This window comes from Manacus candei, unplaced genomic scaffold (genome assembly GCF_025592945.1).
Source record: "Manacus candei isolate 608988 ecotype Guabito, Panama unplaced genomic scaffold, ASM2559294v1 h1tg000088l, whole genome shotgun sequence".
NCBI lineage: Eukaryota > Metazoa > Chordata > Aves > Passeriformes > Pipridae > Manacus > Manacus candei.
The window spans coordinates 7,352,757-7,375,048 of NW_026138136.1; the positions used below are offsets into that span (position 1 = coordinate 7,352,757).

At 37.6% G+C, this 22,292-nt stretch overlaps 1 protein-coding gene across 20 annotated transcripts in view; it reads right to left on the reverse strand.

Annotated features, from left to right (window-relative positions):
• LOC127482446 (poly(rC)-binding protein 3-like) overlaps window positions 1–22,292 on the reverse strand; it is a 493,280-nt gene that overhangs the window by 289,063 nt on the left and 181,925 nt on the right. For 18 of the 20 annotated variants that reach the window (XM_051812791.1, XM_051812785.1, XM_051812792.1 and 15 more), the window contains one exon: window positions 9,444–9,500. The exons of the other annotated variants lie outside the window; for them this stretch is intronic. The gene's annotated coding sequence lies outside the window, so the exon portion shown is untranslated. The remainder of the gene's footprint in view (window positions 1–9,443; window positions 9,501–22,292) is intronic. 20 annotated transcript variants of the gene reach the window in all.

Consider the following 22,292-nt stretch of genomic DNA (forward strand, 5'->3'; position numbering starts at 1 on the left):
TGTGCTTTATGAGTTAAAAAGGATATTAAAGAATTGGCTCATTGATGTCCTTTTCCTACAAGATACCCTGAAATGTGGCATTTATCTTGTTTCTGTCATGTTGGGATTGCACATTTGAGAGAATGTGGTCACTGATTTTAATACTAAAGACACATCTCTTTCTACGTAGAAGTGCTAAGTAACTCCATGTGACTATTTTAAGGAGGTGAACCAACCAGCACCAAAAAAAAAAAAGGAGGAAAAAATGTAACAGTTTAATCATAATTCAAAGTTAAATTTAGAAGCTACATCACACTCTACCCATTTTTCCAGCTCATGTTTCCAGACTAAGTCCTAGATGGCATAAAGTAACTAAAAAGTTAAACAAGCAGCCCACTTACACATAAGTTACAACACACAATAGAATCAGCTGTAAGCATGAGATGACAAGGTGGTCTCACTCTGAAGGCAGACTACATAACAAAGCAGAAAAAATAATTTATGCATACAGTAAATGATCATCAGCTTGCAGAAGGGCCCCCACTAATTTTGCCATTTGATCTTCCATGAATAATTCTAAAGAAAGCCCCAAATTAACCCATCAAGCAAACACCAGGGAAGGATCAAGTTAAAGAATTAGCTGGTATTCTTGGTAAACACAGGACTGGCACTGCTGCTCAGATCACAGTGTGTAATTGCACTGGGAAATATGAAAACTCTCAATAATAATGTTTAACTACAATTAAGTTTAAAAGCCAAAAACCAGCACATTTTGGCCAGATAAGATGTGGTTACAGTCCAGATCTGCAAATAGAGCAGCACTGCAAAGCACTGCACTGATGTTTTCATTCTGAACATGAGATTGGCTCATGAATGCTTTTGTTGGAAACAGGGTCTCAGCGCTTCCAGCTTCCAACACCTTCTGCTGGCCCACACCTCCTACACAGCTGGGCAATTTCATTCTACTTATCAAAAAGACTACAGCTAATTAAAAGCAATGCAATCTTTTGGAAGGCAAAGAAGGGAGAGTATTCAACCTTTCCATCACTTCAAACCCAAATGCTCAGATTCAGTTCTGCTAACAATTTTGGATTAAACAAAAAAATAAAACAAAAATATGCACATAGAATGAGTCCTGACTTGGACTTTGCAGGCATTCCCTATAGAAATAAATAAATAAATATATACCTTTTCTTTCTTTTTTTTTTTTTAATGAATTTAGTGAATTACATTTTTGGGGGTGATGACAAAGGACAGAAGAGTAGCAGAACAACACAGAAGAGTAGCAAATGTTTAACCAGGAAATCTCTCAAAAGCTTTTTCAGTTTCACACTGCTCCAGTACCCCTTCTATCTGAATTATCTTGTCTGTGCATTTTACAAATTTCCTGGCTGTTGTAATGCTCCCAGACTGATAATGCCCAGCAGAGCCAGGTAGCAGTAGGGCCTCATTGTGCCAACCACAGTACAAAGCACGATGGTAGATGTTTTATCTGCCCCAAATTGCTTATAATCCAGTGGTTGTGACACGTGTCTTACTGGTGATAGCACAGTCATAGCCAGCATACAGGTCCTTCTCCAGTGACATTGCTGCAATTTCACACAAAGATTTAAAGTAATATTTATCAACTCCATGCATAAAGGTTTTATTCTGAAGACAATCAAGCATTTGAAATCTCTCCACCGACTTTTCAGGAAACCACACGTTACCCAGGCTCCAGGCTGTCCTCTCGCCAGCACAGCATACACAGAGCCAATGTGCTCCACAGCCCTCTGGAAGCTGTCTAGGCAGAGTCCTTTTAGACACAGTTATTTCATTTTGAAAAAGCAGCTGAGGCTTTTCATTTCCCGTGTGGTATTTCTACTCCCAAATTGCTAGTGATCATAATTTCATGAGAAGCAGTTTAGAAAAGGAAAAAAAAGATAAAAACACCCAACGAAATCAAAACCCCAAGTTGGTTACTTTCTCTATGTAGAAAATAGTAAACTTGCTGCAGAAGTTGCTTGCTAAATATCTGAATTTACTGTGACACTAAATAAATGCCTTTGTTTTTTCTCCACCTTCCAATTTAGAAATAGTATCAAATTTTTTGCACGTTTTCTCATCTGCAAGTTGGGACCACCCCGTAATCCTTAGTTTGAATGATTCATGAACAGCAGTGTCTGATACACCACTGCTTAACCACAGGCTTGCCATTTTTATCTTGTATGCATAACTAAAAATAGATTTTAAATGACACTAGTACAGAAGCAATACTGTTTCCATCTACACCTTGTACTCAGAGAACGTTTTTGCCCCTCCAGAGTTAATTTGGCATTCAGACAAAAAATGTAAAGGAACTGCTTAGCAAGGAGGAAGCAACTCCAAAAAGTTGATTTTCTTAGGAGGAAACTTCTGTTCTGCTGATGGTTGGTCCCTTTCAGAAGATTTTCTCCAATCACTCAGCTCTACCCTTTGGCAGCTGGAGATGGTGATCAGTTAAGTCTCTCTTCAAGCAGTAATAACTTTTTAAATTTTTTTATCATATGAAAACCAGATATATGAATAATGGACTGCTGCTTAGCACCTGCTTAATTATTACATTCAGGCTATATCTCTTCTACAGGCATTTTTAATTTATCTCTAAGAGGATTTATGGGATGGATATGCTATTTAAAAAACAGATGAAGAGGTCAGTGCAGCCCAAAGTATTTCATTTCAGCGTTTACAATTATAACACACACTGGAAGTGATGGAAAGATCTCAGAAGACCAGCAGATTTGTCAAGTGGTCTCCCTGTCTCCCACATGCATTTTCAAGGGGGGGTAATGGAAGACCAACAGTAAGTATACCAACATCATGCAAATTAGAAAGCTACAGATGGACAGTTCTAGTAGAGAATGCTACCAAAAAAAAAAAAAGAAAAAAAAGAAAAAAAAGAAAAAAATCCCACAAAGAAGCACCAGATGCAAAATTTATTTATTTACTACTTGCAGTGAGTTTCACCAGTGAGCAAGATCAGCTTTGCTAAATGGACCTTGTTTGGAATGAAGCCAGCTTCACTCTCTTTTCATAGTTAACTTTCAACTGCCACCCTTTGATGGTAGAATTCATTGAACTTGTGTCTGTTTTTAAAAGAAATGCCCCTTCAAGCATTACCCTTTGACCAGTATTATTATTTCTATCTGCCTCAGCAAACACAAAAAGAGCACTTCTGATGCTGTCATACTAGAGATTGGGCTGCGTAGGATGAACAAAGAAAATACAAGGACATCCTATTAAACCTAAACTCCACGCACTGACCTGGAACCAGGGCATTGCTGTGAGAACTGGCGCTCTCCGGGAAAACCACTGCTCATTTGAACTCAAGCTTGGAAACAAATCTCTGCAATGAACTGAAAACCTAAGGATTTGCACAGATCTACTAATACATGTACAAGTTATACTATATAGGACGCATCCCAACGGAGAGACAGCATTATATAACTATTGTTAAAGAAAAAGCAGTACTGAAGGGAGAAGGGGAAGAAGAAGGAGGGGAAGGGAAAAAAAGAAATCTGAAAAGTAGAGAGACAGGGGATGAACTAGTAGAGAAGAGATTCAGTGGTTTCATTTTCAGTAGTTTCATTTTCACTTGGTTCCCCAGGCCTTGGTAAAACCTTTAGTACAGCTGCCTATATTTAGAAATGGATTTATTCCTGCAGGTTTATTCAGGGATTTGAACTGGAAAAAAATTCTCTTACTGGGGGAAGAGAAAGGGCAAGGTGAAAACATCCTCTTGTGCTGTTAAGACTGAAATTATATTTCAGAATCAACTAAGTCAGCAGTAGAATAAGACATCCAATTTTGAATCAGAATTTGGAGGTAAATACAATTACATAATTTCAGCATTAGTGGTTGGAAACAAAAAGGCAGTCATTTATTTCTTCATCTGTTAGCAGCTCCAGTCTCTGAAAGATAACTTGGTTCCCCAGATACAGTTGGCAGGAAAGTCAGATTTTCAGTGTGTGAGATACCATTACTCTCATTCCCACCACCCTTGCCACATATTTACATGAGAAAAAAAAAATCCAAAAAGTCTTTGTAAATTACCAACAAACCAGAAAATCAAACAAATTTTTATTTTAATTATATAGTTAAATATAATAGAGTTTCTGACACAAAATACCCTCTATTATTTGGCTGGGCCATCTTTATGCCAACTGAACAATAGAAAATTGGGATCAAATTAAGAGGTGCTCTCAGCTACATGGTACTAATTCAAAGGTAAAGCATGGTTGGAACAAGCAACTGCCTATTAAGCTTATGAAAAGGAGAGATGTATTCTGAGGGGGAGAGAAGGGTGGTTACTAACATTGAATCTGAGTGGTCTCCTGGAAACTTTCACAGGGAGAACGCCGAGCAACAAAATGTCCACTATGGATACAAATATGTTGTCAAGTTGCTGTGACAGATCCATTATGGGTGAGCAGCTTAGCAAAATGAACTTGATCTCAACTGTCTCACAATATAAATGCCACAAGCTCAGAAGGACTTGAGTTTCCAGTTCCCCCATCCCTTCCTCTGAGGTTAGCAAAAGTGAGTTGGCATCCAAGAGAAGCAGCAGGTCAAGGAAAGCCTTATGCACAAGAATAATCACTCTAGGAAAGACCCTCCTGTCACAAAACAAATCTACCACACTGTGAAACTACACATTTTCAAACACACATGCTCCCACAGTTGCTTCCTTCTTCTCTAGCTGCAGAAAGGAAACTTCAGTGCAGTTACAGACAAAAAGTCATATATTTGTTTGCATATTCTGATTTCTCAAATTATACCAAAACGTAATAGCACAAGACATTTTTTCCTACCAGGAACTAATGAAAGAGCACAAGAAGGATAATGATCTAGAGGTGGTAGCAACATCAGACTTGTGAAATGACATTTCCTCAAGGTATTAACAGTAATACTTTCAAACTCAATCTATGAGGTATACATGTGACATACATGGGCAAGTGAAAGCTAGAGCTTTTAAAATGTATTCAATTTTCAAACACAGAATATTTTAACACAAAGTTAAGTTTTATGATAACAGTTAAGGTCACATTAAAATTTTCGATCACACTTATGTGATTGTTCAGGAAAAGGCATTTCAGCATATCTTTAAGTCTTATTAAGGTCTCAAGAATGTGAGCCTTATGGTTTGCTGAGCCATGGCATGAGCCACCAGCCAAACTCAAAGGATTTTCAGAACAACCACAGCAGCAAGGTGTGGACTGAGAAAAGGTGAATCACATTATCTCCACTATTCAGGAAGATTTCCCTCACACTGTGATGAATTTATTAGGACATACAATAATTTACAAGATATCCTGTTATTTCGTTACTTTAAAATTACTGCTAGAGCAGACAACAAAGTTTTATAGAAGATCTCTTGCTAATTCAGTATAGTACAAGCATTGCCATACACGTAGACCTGAATGCAGGGATGGAAAAAAGGCTCAACCAAATATGTCCTCCTAGACAACATGAAGATAGACTAAACTGCAGTAAGTGACCTCCTTGTAGGAAATACAGTTTATTAAAATCTAACCCTGTTTATCAAAATCTAACCGTGGCCTTGCTCCAAATTCCATGTTTAATGCCACAAAATAGAAAGAATAGCAAGGACTACCTCCTGGCTGATGATCAGCTAGCTTAGTATGCTGCTCCGCATACTATGCTGACCCTGTGGCTCCCAACCTTAGCCAAGTCCAATGGTAAGTTTCCTGCTTGTGCAACCTAGCCAGCACTGCGTGGCTCATTCATGTGGCTAGGATTCCTCAGTTACATCCAAGAGTTAGTCAACATTCATCATAAAAATCAAACACTTTCTCACATAGTTGCTTAAAGTCACCCGAGTTATTCAGCGACCGCTTCCACTCCCCGTTCACCCCCACATTTTTTAAAGTATTCAGTCCAGTGTTTACTACAATACAGCTTTTTAAGACCTATGTACCTTGATACTTGCAGGAGTAAGTACACTGGCACCAATTCTAGCTTTGGAGGTTTTTTGAGATAGAGAGGAAGGGTTTTTGCTTTTCTTAAACCGTCCAAGTCCTCACTAGGAATGATTTTTTTGGTTTCTTTTGTCTGTTTTTGTTTGGGGTTTTTTTGTTTGGTTTTTTAATCACAAATAATTATATTATTGTCATGAACTCTGATTAGGTATCCAATCTAATAGACTGTGAATTTTGCACCTTAGTCTCAAAGGACTTAATTATATTATTAGTACAATTTGTTGAAAGTAAGTGGTCCCAAATTTTCCGGTCTGCCCATATTAAATGAAAAGAGATATTAACTTATGGAAATATTTATGTGAACTAAGTTACCATTGTCAAATGATGACCTTATGAGACTGGATAAAGAAATAGGCATTAACACAGACTGCTACACTGCCATGAAACCAAAGGAGAAAAATAATGAGATATAAAGCAGATTAGCATTAACTAAAAACCAAACAACCCACACATAAAACAAAAATAATAAAACAGTCTCTAGTTTCCAGTATTTACTACACATATAATGTCAAGTTGTTATTTTTACTGACATCTTTCTGAGCCTCTGCACATTGCAGTGCCCTCTAATAGAAACAACACTGCCAGAACAGAAATAGTCTCATTTTCAGTTCTGTCTCCACTAAAAGTTGATCTTAGTTTTTTTCAATTCCCAATTTATCTCTGTGTGGAACACTATCCAATGTATGGCTGCTGAACCATAAATAATGATGTCACTGTAATAAATAATTCTAATAATCAATTTAAAAGCAAAGTAATATGATGACTAATTTTTAAAGGTGAGTTTGTTCTGAGTTCTTACACATATAGTGCATGTTCACTGCACAATTTACCTCTCCCATACATTTGAACTACATGTGGATGATGCTCCTTAATTTTCTCAACACACCAGTTGTCAGCATTATTCCTTAACAGAGAAGCAACTTCTCACAAATACCTTCAGCAGATTCTATTCTCTTCTGCCATCCCTAGAGGACCTGTCTGAACCTGGCCATTATGGATTCGACTTCATTCCCTTTGTCCTTGTGCTCTGTTCAAGCCATACAACTGGTAATTAAAGCAGAATGAATCAAGATGGGGAGCTACCATCACAACAGGTAATTAAGCACTAGTACGACAGAACCCAATCCACCGAGCCAGGGATAATGAAGGATGTTTTTCATTGTGTTTGCTCACTTTCTCACCTCCATCAGCTTCTCACTGTAGCTCCTCCATTATAATATCTGCTACTGAGCCCTCACTTTTGTGCTCTTCATTTCTCTCTCAGCCCTATATTTCCAACTTGCTGGAATTTCCTTTCCTGAAACAGTTACCTGTGTGCCTGCTTCCCCTTTTCAGCAAATTGCTGCTCCTCTTGCAACAATAAAAGTCTCTCTATCCCTCTGCCCACATAATGAGCTATATACACATCAAATCCACTGGCTGACATCTATATTCCTGGTGCGCTTTTAAAACAGTGATTATGCTACCTCAAAAAATTTTGAGTGTGTTAAAGGCTTGAGAGCATTGTCTGTGCATTACAGACTGTATTCTCTCAGTCTTGTGTTTCCACCTTCAGCCTATCTATACTCCGTTTCCTCATGATCAGACCTTCCAAAACACTGGACACTTGCTCCTGACACATTTAGGGAAAAATTGATCCTCTTTGTGCAGCCTCTTTTAAGGGAAGATCTATTTATAAAATACCTTGATCTTTTATGCTACAGAAGAGATACTCACAAACACAAGCACACACACAGAGAAGAAAACCTCTACTGAAAACGTGAGCTCATGGAGTGTTCTCCTCTGAGATGAGTCCTTCCCTTTCTGCAAGGAAGGAAAGATCCACAAATTTCTGCAGCACCATTTTTCCTTTTTCTTCTTCCCATAAGTAAGAATGGATTTATCCAATCCATAATGAAAGGCTACACAGCAATGGAAAAAGATATCCATTTGATCCAGTGTTACCAATCGCATTTACATAAGATACAGATGCAACACCAATTTCTCTCAAGCACTCGTGCAATATGAATGCACCTCCCATTTGAGGCATTCATGATCAGACCCCATTAAGTGTCTGCCTGTATAATTAATTGCAAGATATTACACACACACAAATTAATGTTTCATTTTATCTAGGAAAGGATTAGTTTATGAAATATAAATCACAATGTACTGACGTTTTAGAAACTGCTTAATCTATGTGTGATACATAGGTCTGGATGGTAAACTCTTCTGGTCCTAAAAATATTATCATATGTTTTACCTTCCCTGTCATTACATTTACTGTCACTTCATCATCCCAATATTAGTCTGGTGCTACCAGACTACCTTTGCCTTTGTATCAAAATGAACGAAAAATGCAAGTTAAAAAACCGAAACATATCTGATACCTTGAAAGAAGTGATGGAATTAAAACAGACTGAAAGGAGTTAAACTCTCTCCTACATAGCTTCGTAAAAAGAAAACTCTGAAGTATCAACATTGAAGTTCTAGAAATTTATCATTATGTTCAGACTAGTAGAGAAAGCACTGATGGTTTTTCCTACCTTCATTTTTAAATCCTAACCATAAAAAAGTGAATGTAGACAACAACATATATTGTAAATAGGACTCAAAATCCTACTAGGCATATATATCTTGGCTTGATTACTTCAGAAAAAGTTACCCTTCAACTTGAAAAATTACATCATTAAGGAGTCTCCTAAACTGGATTCCAGAGATGGGAAACTAATAACTTTATGTCATTTCCTTTTTTTTTTTTTTTTTACATACTTAGAAATTTCTACTGCAAAAGAAATTTTGTATTTATTTGTCGGATCAACTCTATACCATTAAATACACTTCTCCACAAGGCATCTGTTTTATTGACACAAGCAGTGCAGAACACTCCCATTTGTCTACCTGCTTCTGACTGCCAAAACCCTTCTAGGAATCATTTCCATGGTGGATGTCCCTGTGACAAGGGGTTTCTAGAGCCTCACACTAGCTTAACTGAAATTTTTTCACATTTTCTTCACCATTTCTCTGGAACTGGAGCAGCCTCACATATATCAGTGTAAGCAAAACTCCTGCTTGGTCACACCACTGTTTCAGGATTATAAGACTAAACCAGTCTAAAGATGTATGCCCTAGGTATTGAACAGTTGCCACAAATAATAAAATTCAGCAAAAAAACACAATATAAAACTCTACCCTTACCTTAGTCTCTCTTTTATGCACTAATGACATGCTAGGATACCTTTTTTACAACACAGCCCATCTGACTAAATAGCTGAAAAGAAAACAGTGCCACTAAGTTATTTAGCAATGTTCACCACTAATATACCCAAACACTTATCTATTGTTTTATGAACACGTGGGCTATGCCTCAGTTACACCAGATTTTCTGAGCTCACTTACACTAGCATAATCAAGATCAATATTTTTCGTGTGGTGATAATGTAAAAAGATGTGTCACATTCAACTTACCTATCACATCAGATGTTCACGAGCCACAGTTCTGCCTCAATCTGAAGAAAACTTGACCTGTTGAATATGAAGCAACACATTTTCACTCATGATGAAGTCTTGCACTCTTTAGAACAGGCTAACAGGTCACCAACTTTTGTGACGAAGAACCAAAAGCACTTTAGCACTAGAGACAACTTAGAGTCCCAAAATTTGTTTCCATCTTCTGTTGCAATTCAAATACTTACAGATAACTTAGATTTACCAGTCAGTACTCTATGTCATTTTAATATTTATACAATGTTCACTGGGATACAGCATTTAGTTTTGGGAAGTATCTCAGAGAGATGTACAAAAACCCCTGAAGGCTATTGATTGTTAAAAATTGGTACACACAAATTCTTATGGTGCCCTTTGAACAAATCTGCAAAGACCAGAAAACAAAACATGCTATTCTTCCTTTACTTCTGCTTTTCATCTTTTCTCCTTTCTGTATATTTTATCTCTCTCAGAGTAAAGTCAAAAGAAGGGAGGAAAAGAAAGGAAATGGAAAGAAATAGTAAGGACTGTCGGGGAAATGAGGGGACTCTTTTATACCAAAAGTACCATTACATCAATTGCATTTTTATAAAAGCATCTCTCCGAAAATCGTAGTTGTCAAGTTTTTAGTTTTCTTATACTCACACAACCTAACTGAGATCTTGAACAGTTTTGTTGGAATTTCTTGATCTGTAAAGCAAGGCAAACAAGACTCTTTAGTAGCCTACATTCACTAGAAAGTAGGCAGATGTCAGAGGTGCCCAATACTCATTAATGTATGTAAAATATATTCCTAATGCTAATATTATTGAAAAGAAAAGAGGTCAAGCTTAAAGTCCCTACTAATATGACAGTAATATAACATTAATTTTTATTAGCTAACTTTGAGTTTGAGATGACACAGTACACAATCTTCTGGTGTACAGAACTGTAAGTGTGCTATATTAGTTGCTTCCCAAGTGAAGCACAAAACATGAATTCACCATTACTGACTTAAATTGTTTCACTGACTCCACTTAAGCAGCACAAGAAATCTTGTTTCAGACTAAGCTAAGAAAAAATATGTCAAGTCAGGACCATTTAATCTATGACACCTCATACTGATTTTTTTACGCAATATCTATTTACATGGGCCTTCCTATTTTTCCCTTGGTCACATGAATGCAGGAAACTCCACTGCATCAGAATGAGATCAGTAAGCAAAGGTTGAATCCCATTTCTACTCAGTTGAGTGGTAGAACTTCCACTAACTTGATTAGGAGCTGTAGCAGTGCCTGAATGGCAAAAGATATCCTGCATGTCCCTTTTACTTACCTTGGGCTAGAATTATATCCATCAATATTTTAGGATATAAGAGGGAGAAAAAAAGAAAAAAAATTCAGTTATTTGATAGAGTTGAGAGAGGGGATTATTTCCATGTTTTGTTTTGTGGTGAGCCACATTTAGACATAGCCAAGTACAAACAAGAAAGTAAAAACTAACACTGTTACATGATGCAAGGAAAAAAACAGCAATCTGCTTTGTATCAGGAAACTTCCTCTGGAATAATAGTGTCACACATGCTTGCATGGCATAAAGAGGAAAGAGATGCAGACCATCAAGTTTCTAATATTGCCTGCCAGCAAATTGCCTTGTCACACACACCTTCCATATGAGAGAAGAGTTACACAGCCCTTTGTGCTGATTTGCATCACTTGTTTGCTACTACAAAATATTCCTAGGGAACATTTCAATAATAAAAGAGATTAGCTTCAAGTCAGTTGGACAATGTTCTGCAGCTCAGATTAAATGTATCGACTGCTTTCAAACAAACAACTCAAAGCTGATCCTCCACCCTTGTCATGGGTTTACTTGTTCTAAAAAAAACAAACAGGAATTTTCTTTCCCCTGCTACATGCATGTAGGGGAGGGATGTTGAATGGAGAGGACAGTTTTCTGCCTTGGGTGATTACCTACACAAAGGAGATGGTTGGCAGAACTACATTCCAGCCTGATAGAGGCTGAGAGAGGGGGGAGGAATTTTTCTCCTCTCCTTGCAAATGCAGGGCACTTCACTTTCTGCCTTGACAGAGACAAGGTGTGTATGTGTGTTGGAAAAGCTTTGAGGCGTTTTTCTTTTGACCTGGTCATCTGGCTGCTCTCCGGCCTTGGCTTGCCTGTGTGCTGCCCTGTCTCCAGCCCGAATCTGCTCAGATTTCATCGTACAGTTTGTGCTCACTGACGAACAAAGGGGGACTCCTGTCTACAGCCAGCTGCAGACAGCGTGAGTTTAGTGGGAAAGAAACTGCCCTTCTTTCCCCCTTTTTCCCCTTCCCCTCCTCGGGGTGTGTGTGGGGAAATCTCCGTTTTTTGGCTTCCCCTGCAGTCCGGGGCCCCCAGGTGGCGACCAGAGAACAATAGCCCCCCCACCGACCAACACCGAGCACTGCAGGCTCTGCACCTCCAGTGATCCAACAGCGCCTGCCGACAGTGATTAGAATTGCACTAGAGGACAGAGAAGTATCAAACGGTTTCCTTTTTTGAAGTGGACTTTTTGGGTACAGGATTATTGTTTAGTTGTTTTTGTGGTTTTTTGCTGTTCTTGCCTATATACATATATCCTTTAATAAAGGGTTGTTATTTCTTCCATTTTTCCGTACTTCCTCGATTGGAGCCTCTTAATTTCAGATTTACAATTGCTGAGAGAGAGGAGGTTGGTCTACCTCATAACTCATCCTCCTTAACAAAACACTCCAATCTCTTTAAACTGAGACAACCCCCAACCTTGTGAACTATACTTTCCTTTGATTTACATTTCCTGTGGCTTGAATACCTTTGAAGTAGTATTTGCATTAGGTCCTTGGAAGAAATCAAACCTCTGTCTTTGAAACTATTAGGAGTAGGAAATGAAACTAGCTCCTTTAGTCCCCTGCTGTTCTCAGAAGGGTCTCTCTCTACATTCCTCTGAAGGTGCACAATTTCTGTGGACTTTAGTGGGTAGTCCAGGCATTTGAGCAGCCATGACTGAGAAGGGCTTTCACAGCTCTTCCTATGAGGATCTCAAAACATTTAAAAGGCGAGTGGCAGGATAAACACTCACATATCTACCTAATCTTTATAATCTCTTTGCTAAAGTTTGAAGGGAAAAGATTTTTTCTTTAAAACTTTCAGATCCATAATATCTTTAAGAATATTACTCATCATATTTTCAACCTATAGTGCCTTTATTTGTATTTTTGATTAGAGGAAGGTTTATGTATCAACCTCAGTATAACGGAAATATATTAGCAACCTATTCAAGCATAGATACGTATGTTTATCTAGATAAAAAAAATTACCTTGAAAATTCACACAGTAAGTTTGATACACAACACCTTTCTTCTTTTAATTTCAAATATTGTATTTCCTCATATAGAGAAATGAAGTACCATTTCCTTTTTTAGATCAAGATGGAGTTCATGACTCAACCTTCTCTTTGCTTCTTTCTTTCAAAAGACCATCACCTTACGGTGCACAACACACAGTTGTGCAATACTAATGAGGGAAAAGGTCCTTGAGTGAATCCTATTAGATGTGCTCTTTACTGTTTTTCTGCAATATGGCTGTTTACAATAGAGAACATTTTATCTTTGGACTAAACTGTCAGAGTAGGAAAACATGCAAGTCACTCAAACCAACATACAATTTCTTAAAAGAGTTAAAGCTTCAAAAAAGAGTTGATTACTCAGTGAGTGATACGAACTATTTGGCATGCAGTGTTATTCTATCTTCCTCTTAAGGTTGTTTTACGTTTACAGCATACGTGTTATTTTATTCTCCCTCAAATGGCAATTTAAAGATCCTCAACTTTAAGTTATTATTCCCTAATGTCTGAGACGAGACATTAACAGCAACAGTTCAGATATCACAGCGCCTCTAAAGACACAGGCTGGTCAGCCACCGCTCTGGCCCTGTGCAGAGCTTCCCAATAGGCAAGTCATGATGGAATAAGCGGAGCAAAACTAGATGTCCTAGAGAATAAACTGCTACCCTTCATGGAAAGGACAGACAGACAGCAAAGTCATGCAAAGCAAAGACAGTGTGGGACTCCTGTGGTGGAGATCATCCCGTCTGTGGCTCTCAAGGGATTGGGCACCTTGGGGAGATGTTGCTAACATGAATTTTAAGAGAAATCCCATGACACTGCCTCTCTTTTATGCCACCCCATAGGGTCATAAGACCCTGTAATTTAGCAATTCCTGTGTCATAGCTATGAAGCATAAGGAGACAGTAACTCAAAATTGAAACAAAAAACCCAAAACACATGTGGAAAGATGAGCTCTTGATTTAGGTTCTAACTCCAATTTTTTGCACATCATACAAGGCTGCACACCCTACTATAGCGATCAACCAGGACAAATTTTCACATTGATCTGTGTTCTAGCCATGAAATGCTGTAAGCACTAGATAAGGATTAATTCTTTCATCCAGTGCACCAGAAGACCACCGGGAATTTATCTGAACGGAGAGAACTTTAAATAGAAACAAAAAACGGAGTGTTGATTAACATAACTCAGTATTTTCTTTTAAAATGTAATTGAGGAGTTGAAAGTTTGGGGATCTGAGTTATGCACTCCTTGTGCACTCAGAAGATACAGAATGAACATGAGCAGTGTAAGCTTTTCCAAGGCTGTTTCCAGCCGAAGTTCATTATCTATGGACTTCTGGAAAAGAAAACCCAAGCCCACAAACCAAACCAACTACCCAAATGTAAGAGATAAGAGATTGTCTAGTTAGATTGTGCAGATTCGCATAAAGGATACAACCCCTCCCCCCAAAACCTCTCTATCAAACCACTGTCATAATGTTGTAAGACCATTTTACAGTGGAGCCAGTGAAGACTGTTCTATGCTCCCTCTGTTCCTAAAATACTCACTTCTTTTTCTTCTTTTTTTTTTTTTTTTTTTTTTTTTTTTTATAAAAAGCAGACAAAATCAGCCTTACCAGAAAGATTGAATTTCATGGCTGGCATTTGGGAATGCTTTATCTCTAAACTTTAAAAAGACTAAATAGTTTTAAAATGGTGTTACAAGAAGATGGACCTTGTTAATTCACTAATGTGACTCTGATAAACATTGTGAGTTAACACATTTAGATAAATGAGCAAACAAGGCAGAAGTGGGGGAAGGAAAACAGCTCTGAAACACAGCTCTGCATCGCAACTACCAAAAGCTAAAACTAAGATACAGTTGCTAAAGACATGATTTACATACATTCAAAATATTTAGCTACAATTACTCATACTATATTAATATTTTCCAGTATAATAAGTGAATTTATGCAATTATTGTGCAGAAAAAATTTCAGATGTAGCAAAGTGAAAGCTAGTGATGTAAAATGCAGTAACTTAGTAAGAGGCTGGAAACAGTGATGCAGCACCTGTACCATGCCAGAGTAACCGTGCAGAGGAATGATGAAACCCATAGGAGCCTTGCATCTATCGGGCTCCTGTGAATCACTTAAAGAAGGAATGAAAATTAAACACACCACACAGAATTACAAAATGAGACTGGTGCTAATGACATGCCAGGAGTAGCATTAAAATGGAGCATTTAAAAATTCATGTGTGAAATAACAAATACAAAGTGTCTTGAGCACATGTGGGCCAGATACTTCATGGTGTCAAGCTGTACTCTCACAGAACCATGCTCAGAATATGGAGGCTCTTCTTCAAGAATGCTCCTTATTTATACTGTTCTTTAACAACTTGCTTTAAAAGTCAGGTGGAGTTCTAGATGTTCAAAAAAAAACCAAAAAAAAATTTAAGCACATAAATTTCTGTTTATATATATATTTGAATATAGATTTCTGTTCCAAACTTCTGCCAACTGTTAAAAGTTTGAGATTGGATCACTATATGTGTTGTAGATCTCCACATCATAGAAGGTTCTTAGTTCTGTGGCTTTTCTTCTTTGTTGATAAGATTCTTATCCTTTTGTTTTGTTTTAATACAAACTTATTTTATATCAGGTAATAAAACTAAATGCCTTGGGATAGCAGCAACAAAATATTTTAGCTTCTCAATTTTCTTCCCCATAAACTCATTCATAATTTCAGAATTATAAAACTTTAAAGGGCTAAAATAAGACCAAAATATGGATTATTTTTAAGAGATCTTTGTTACCTTTCAGAACACTTTACCATCTGTAGTGTCTCTTCTTGTCAGGTTTCAAAATCTAAGATCACAGCTATATGTCCAGGCTCTTTAGCCTTCCAAAACAGACATACAAAGAAAGTCTCAGAAATAATACTGTAAATAAAGGCAAAGGGCTTGAGATTCTCATACCTTCTGAAACACTTCATTCACAATCACTGACTAAATCCATTATAGGCGTTGACAGCTTTAGATCTATGTATTACATTTTGGGGAATAAATGCCACTATATAGTTAGCCTTTATAGAGCAAACCTTTTATTTTGTGTATAAATCTGCGTTTAATGAGCCTTGAAAGAGATGATTGCTAAATAACAACCTGCTGCATTCAAGCTCAACTGCCTCCAATTATATTGTTTATAATTATATAATTGTACAATATAATGTGTGTCCAACAATCCCTGTGCGTTATTACTGCACAGTACTATGACACCAGGGTAAATCACCTTTTCACTTTCACAGTCAGCCTCTTTCATTTTGCTTAGTCAGCCAACAAAAATGCACACAGAACTGCACTTTTGACTGCTGAATGCATCAAACCAGCTTACCAGCCTCAGCAGAAATAAGAAAGTAATGGAAGTGGTCAACTCACAAAGATGAAAGGGGAAAGAAAGGTACTGTCTATTCAAGGAAGTGAGGGAGGAACAAAAAGGAAAAAAATAATTAGTTTAAAATCATACATAGTGTTTATGAATTTTGTTTCTTAGGGTATTTCTTGTTGGCAGACGCTTCCAAATATCATGCCTATCCAAAATACCCGTGAGATTCAGAGCAAAGTAGCTGACATTGGGAGGCAGTATTTGCATTATTCTTACTCCTATGTGGATACTGCAGCACTTGCTGTAATGGCACTAAAATTAGCAAGAATCTTATTAGTAAACACACCATTATACCGTTAAACACCTACACAAACCTCTCTTCTGTCTCCACCTTCAAAGAACAACATTTGTGCTCTCTGTTCCATCATTTGAAAACTAGCCCAGCTTTTAATCAGCAATTTAATACGCTGGCACTCAGCATATAATTATAATAATTCCTGCCACAGAAATTTAAGCCCCAAAGTCATCCATAAAACTCCTTTTTGACTTAATAGGGACAGCATTTCTTTTTGTTTTGAGAAACCTTGTTGGATACAACTTCCAAAGTAACAGAATTCTCGTTTTTAAATGTGGCGTAAAGCCCTCTGCCTCCCTTCTCTCTTCAAGCACACTCTCCACACAGGAATTTCTTCTTTTCTCTTTAGTCCACAGGTCCCCACACCCACACCTCCCAGCCTTTTTAATCAGGGAACCTCCAGTACAGCAACTCCCTGTCAGGAAGGCTCTCATCAGCACAGGGCAGCACACAGCTTCCTACTATACTCACCCCTCTTTTCTTTTGCTCTTGGCTGCCTGTAAAGCATTGACTTTGAGTTGGTCTCAGCTGACTTTTCACGCTTGCAGCTTAGCTTTACTCCAAACTAGTACACTGAATTTTAACAATCTGAAACTATGATCTTTCTAACGTTTTCAGAGTCATTACATGGCTAGTAGTTGAGACCTTAAAAGGGACTTCAGGTGTAAGGTTTCACATCTTCTGAACTACCTCAGTCTGTAGTCCTCCCTGATCAGCATTTACACAGCTTTAAAATTACTGTACTTGGAGGCACATGTACAGCAGGATGCCTCTCCCTGTGCTTGATGACTCAAATAAATGTCTCCAGAAATCCACCACTATCGTTATTTTAACAACTTAGAACAATTTACCAGATTGGGGGAAGTTGGTTTAAAACTATGATTAATTTTTTCAGTGTTACCAATAAAATTACTGCAAACACCTTCTCAGGTCAATTAGCTTCAATATTGCATATTGGTTCCTAAACAATCCCTTAACTAGAGCCAATGACTATAGAAAAGCAAGAGACTTGGATTTCTCTTCAGTTTAGATGCTGTTTTGGAACTGTAAAATAAATTAAAAATCAACATGTAATTATAATTATGCAGTTATTTTAAAAGAATAACTGCATGACTTTCTTTGATCTTGAGGAAATGTTTCACCATTATTTATCAAAAAACCCACTTTTATATGCCATTTTTTATATAAAATCTTCAAACTGACCTTAATACAAATGTTTGTAATGTATTGAATAGAAAACTATCAGGTAATGAAAAATATGACCACTATCTCATAGTTTTGTAAAACTGGTTTTCACAGCAAGAAAATCCCACATAAATGACAATATTAACTTGCATTTAGATTTAGCAAATACTTTCCTATAGACAAGCCATCTTGTTAAACAGAATCCAAGCAGAAGCCAATTAAAGGAAACATCCAAGGGCAGGAGAGAAAATGTGCATTGAATAGGCAGCCCACACAGTTATCCCAACCACTGTTTCTCTTGGTCACTACAAAGAAGTCTGGGTCTGACTGTGAGGCCACAGGGAAAAGCAACATGCTGTCAGCACAGGACATAGCACCACTTTTATTCCCAGCACAGCTTCCAGATCCCCCAAACTACTCAAACATACCCACCTCATCTCCAACTGCAGTGCTGCCCTAACTAAAGCAACTGGCAGAGTTTCTCACTGTGCCCTCCTCAGGTGCTTAGCCAAGGCGAGTAACTGTGCACTTTGCCTTGAACACTGGTGCTCATTACAGGAACAGGAATGATACCACTGATGGAAGAGATGCTTTCTGCTAAACTGTGAGAGCATACATACATCTTCACAGCTGTTAAATAAAATAGCGTATTTCTAAAACTGAGTACTTTCATTTGCCTTCCTGTTTTCAAGTCTCTGGGATTTACTCTTCCACATTTACAAGCTTTCCTCTGCAAAAATTATGGTTACATGTTTTTGTTTTGGTTTGGTTTTTTTTAACAAGTACCAAGTGTTATCCTCATCCTTTTTCCACTTCACTGCAGGAGAAGGAAGGGTGAGCATTGCGTTAAGGAGAAATCACCATGCTGAGTGCAGTATCTTGAATATGTTACCTGGGACTAGCTCTACAAGACCCCACTCACTGTTCATAAGCAGTGCCTGATGCATGAAGTGATGACACCCTGTGTGTTTCAGCATTTTAAATAAACAGGCATCTGAACTCTGTCTCACCTGGCTTATTTTCAAGTAGGAAATTAGGTCCAATCAAAAGAGAGAGGAAGCACTTGGTTGGAAATGGAAAGGTAGGGCAGGGGCAAATTTAAAACTGGCTCGGGAGACAGAACAAACCAGGTAAAAATTTGTTACCAGCTGACGAAAAAATAGATATCACAAAAAAAAAAAGTCAAAGCAGGTTATGTCTTAAATTTTGGGTCAGTTTTCTTTTACACATATTCCACATTACCTTTGAAAGGCTTTTTCAGTAGATCTATCTGCACTCGTTTCTGCTTCACTCTTCTGCAAAGTCAGAAGTGTGATTTGGATTTTGTCCACGTTATTTAAAGGTTGTTTTTCTGAGTGCTATATATGGACTCCTTGGACTCCAGAAATTACTGAATTTGTGTTGTTTTGAACTTTCAGAATATCCAAGTAACACGTGAAATTGTCAGCTGTATAAGAACTGCTTCAGAAGATTTTTTTTATTTTATTTTAACTACTTCTCTCTGGAGAAGTGGTACTGGTAACTGAAGTAGTCATGGTTTTAAAAGAAATCAAAAAGTATTTGTAAGCAAGTATGTTTAAACGATAGTGTACATTTCAATTCAAATGGAAAAAAATAATGAAGGTAGAAACAAAAGCAGACAGTTAAGTATATCAAATTTAGGAGGAAAGAAAGAGTCTTCTTGTCCTAACCACTGACAAAGGCCACTTTCTACCACTTGGAGGTATAAATTGACAGCGGACAAGAAAGCAACTGGAAAAGAATATGCATTAGATATCAGAATTTTTACTGAGAAATAGAAATCTGCAACTCTGTAGATACTAGAATACCAAACACTTCAAATGGCTATCAGCTTACTACACATACATGTGTGAACTGTTGCTTCCACAGGCAGTGCTAACATATGCAGTAATTTTCTGGTTGGTTTTTCCAGTTACTCCAGAAAAAAAAACTTTCTCTTTAATCTTTTAAAAAGTCCAGGAAAATGTACGTTTAGCATGCAAGACTATAGACACTTTAAGCCCTGAATTTGCAAAAACTTAAATGAAATCTGAGCAATAAGAGCCTTCTATAATGTATTATTTCTCCTAGAATATGGGGGGAAAATGCACAACTGAAAGACTTTGTGCAGTTGTGTGTGGTTGCACACCCAGCAACTGTACTGCTGACATATAATAGTAGCTATTAGTTATTTTGATTTCTATCTCAAACAATCTGAAAAAGTTCTCAACTGTTACCAAATTTTATATACCTTAGCTTCCTTCACAAAGTTGAAGTATTACAAGAGGGTAAAATATTCTTGCTTCGACAGCTTTATCACAGCTTTATCTACCTTCATTTAAGATGCATGTGAATGTAAATTTTCTCCTTTCCTTGAACAGTCTCATACTAAAAATTTTCAGAAAAGGTTTTTTCAATTTATTTAGTTTTACACAAAAAGGTTTCAAACACATTTTTCCGTCTCTATCTTTCAGACAACCCAGCACAACTGAAGGAAAACTGTGTTCTGTTTTCTTCCCCAATTTAATAGTTATTCCCTGGTTAAAACAGCGGTGAAAGTAAAAGTTTTTATTTACAGGTTCATCAAGCATGGTATGCCTCAATCTGGTTCTGAAAAGAGCCTGTAGATGCCAGTATGTATTTGAATTCATAATAGAATATTAAAAAAAAAAAGTAAAAAGAAAATCAATAAGACTCATTTTAACAGAACATGCTAAAATGCTTCTTAAAAGAAATGGAAATGAATAAAGATAAAGGTAGAACAGGAGTCTTTCCCTCAAAATTAAATTTTGTTGTGTGCTGAGGTTCATGTCCTTGCTGACAGCTGCCATGTAAATACATTACTGCAGGTAACCAATATACATTCCTTGATCAAACACTGTAAGTCCACAACAGGAATTTAAATGTTCATGTTATCTTTATAAAGTACACAGACGTGCAAAAATGATTTTGCTTTTGCTGAAAATGCCCTGCCCTCCATGTTTTCTCCCCACAATCCTTTCTTTCCTTGAAAAAATAGTTACAGCACCCAATAAAAATGTTATTATCATAATTCTTAAGGCTGTAGGGTATCAGGCAATTATCATTCATGATACCACAAGACACAATAATACATCATTCAGCCATTGGTCAGACACATTTTGACTTTGCATGCCAGGCAGGGATGGGTTCGAACATTATAGAACTTGAAAGTGAACAGCTTTTCCATTTCACATGTAAAATACATGGCTGATTCCAAAGCCTAAATTCCTAGGTGTGGTACTGATATCATGATCAGCTGTCTTTCCACATGAGATTCATCTGCAAGAAGTGTCAAAGCTTGGCAATGTCATTCTAGGATCTCCATTTTCCACAGTGACATATTTTACTTCCATTACCTATTAGAAAGAAAGGACTCTCACTTGCCTCTGAAGCACTAACAAGGGCTGGATTTTGGCCATGCTTTCAGAGCCCTCTGCTTGTGCCGTGAATGAGGAGAATTACTTCAAAGGTCAATGATTGTTCATAGGAGGTTATAAGATTATTTTCAAGCTTCATCTATGCAATCAGATCTTGGGTCTTCTGGTAGTTATACAAGAGCCCAAAATGCCAACAGCCATATCTCTGGACTCTGTGTCTAAAGGGTCTTCAGCTTTTTGGAGGAAGTGCTTGCTTCTTGCAGGCACTGAGATCCATCACTGAATGCTGCTCTCTCCCCTGAAATTAGTTATTCACCTCCTAAAGCAATTTATTTGCTCACTGGGAGAAAGGTAACTCTCTATCTGACACAAAGGACAAAGGGCAACCTAGTTCCCTTCTGTGAATTCACACGGCCTCTTTCAACTGCTCACAAAGCCCCACTGGGAAGCTGCTCTGAAGCATTTTCAGGACTCTCGAGTGTTGTTCTCCTTTCTGAAAATGCTGACATTATTCCTGTGTCTCCTTTCAAAGATTTTGTCGCAGTTAAGACAGGCAGAGTTTCCCTTCTGGGCCCATCAGTATTTCTCTGGGCTGTCAACCAGGGAAGTTTCGAGCTCTAAAACATAAGATAGTCTAAAAAAAGAGGCATTTGCCTAAACTGCCTGTTACTTTCTGGTTCTTAAATCATTATACTTATTCTTCATCAGTCTGCTAAAACCATTCATCCGAAGCCTTTTTTTTTTTTTTTTTTAATAGTACTGATTCAGTTTTTAGCTCTGTTCCCTCATACAAATGTTTCCTTGCCTGAAGTCTTATGGATTCTGCTTGGACTTTTTAGCAGGACACCCTTGTATGAAATAGGATACTTGTTTTTTCCTTTTTTTTTAGCTGTTCTACATCTACTGAGCTAACAACTACTAAGGGGTCCAGCCTGGTTTTGCATAGGAACTGATATGTCCCATGTACCCACAGTATATGTCATTCCATGAATGAAAAAATTATCAAGGAACAGCAAAGCTAGGAAGTAGGATTCTTGTGTTTTTAAGTAGCTCTTGAGGAACAAGACTGGGTCCAATCAGTCAGCTGAGATGAGCATGGGCTGCTCAGGACCACCACTATCTCCCAGACTTCTGAAAAGAAGTATAGCACAGACACACCTGCCATGGATGTGCATGGAACCAG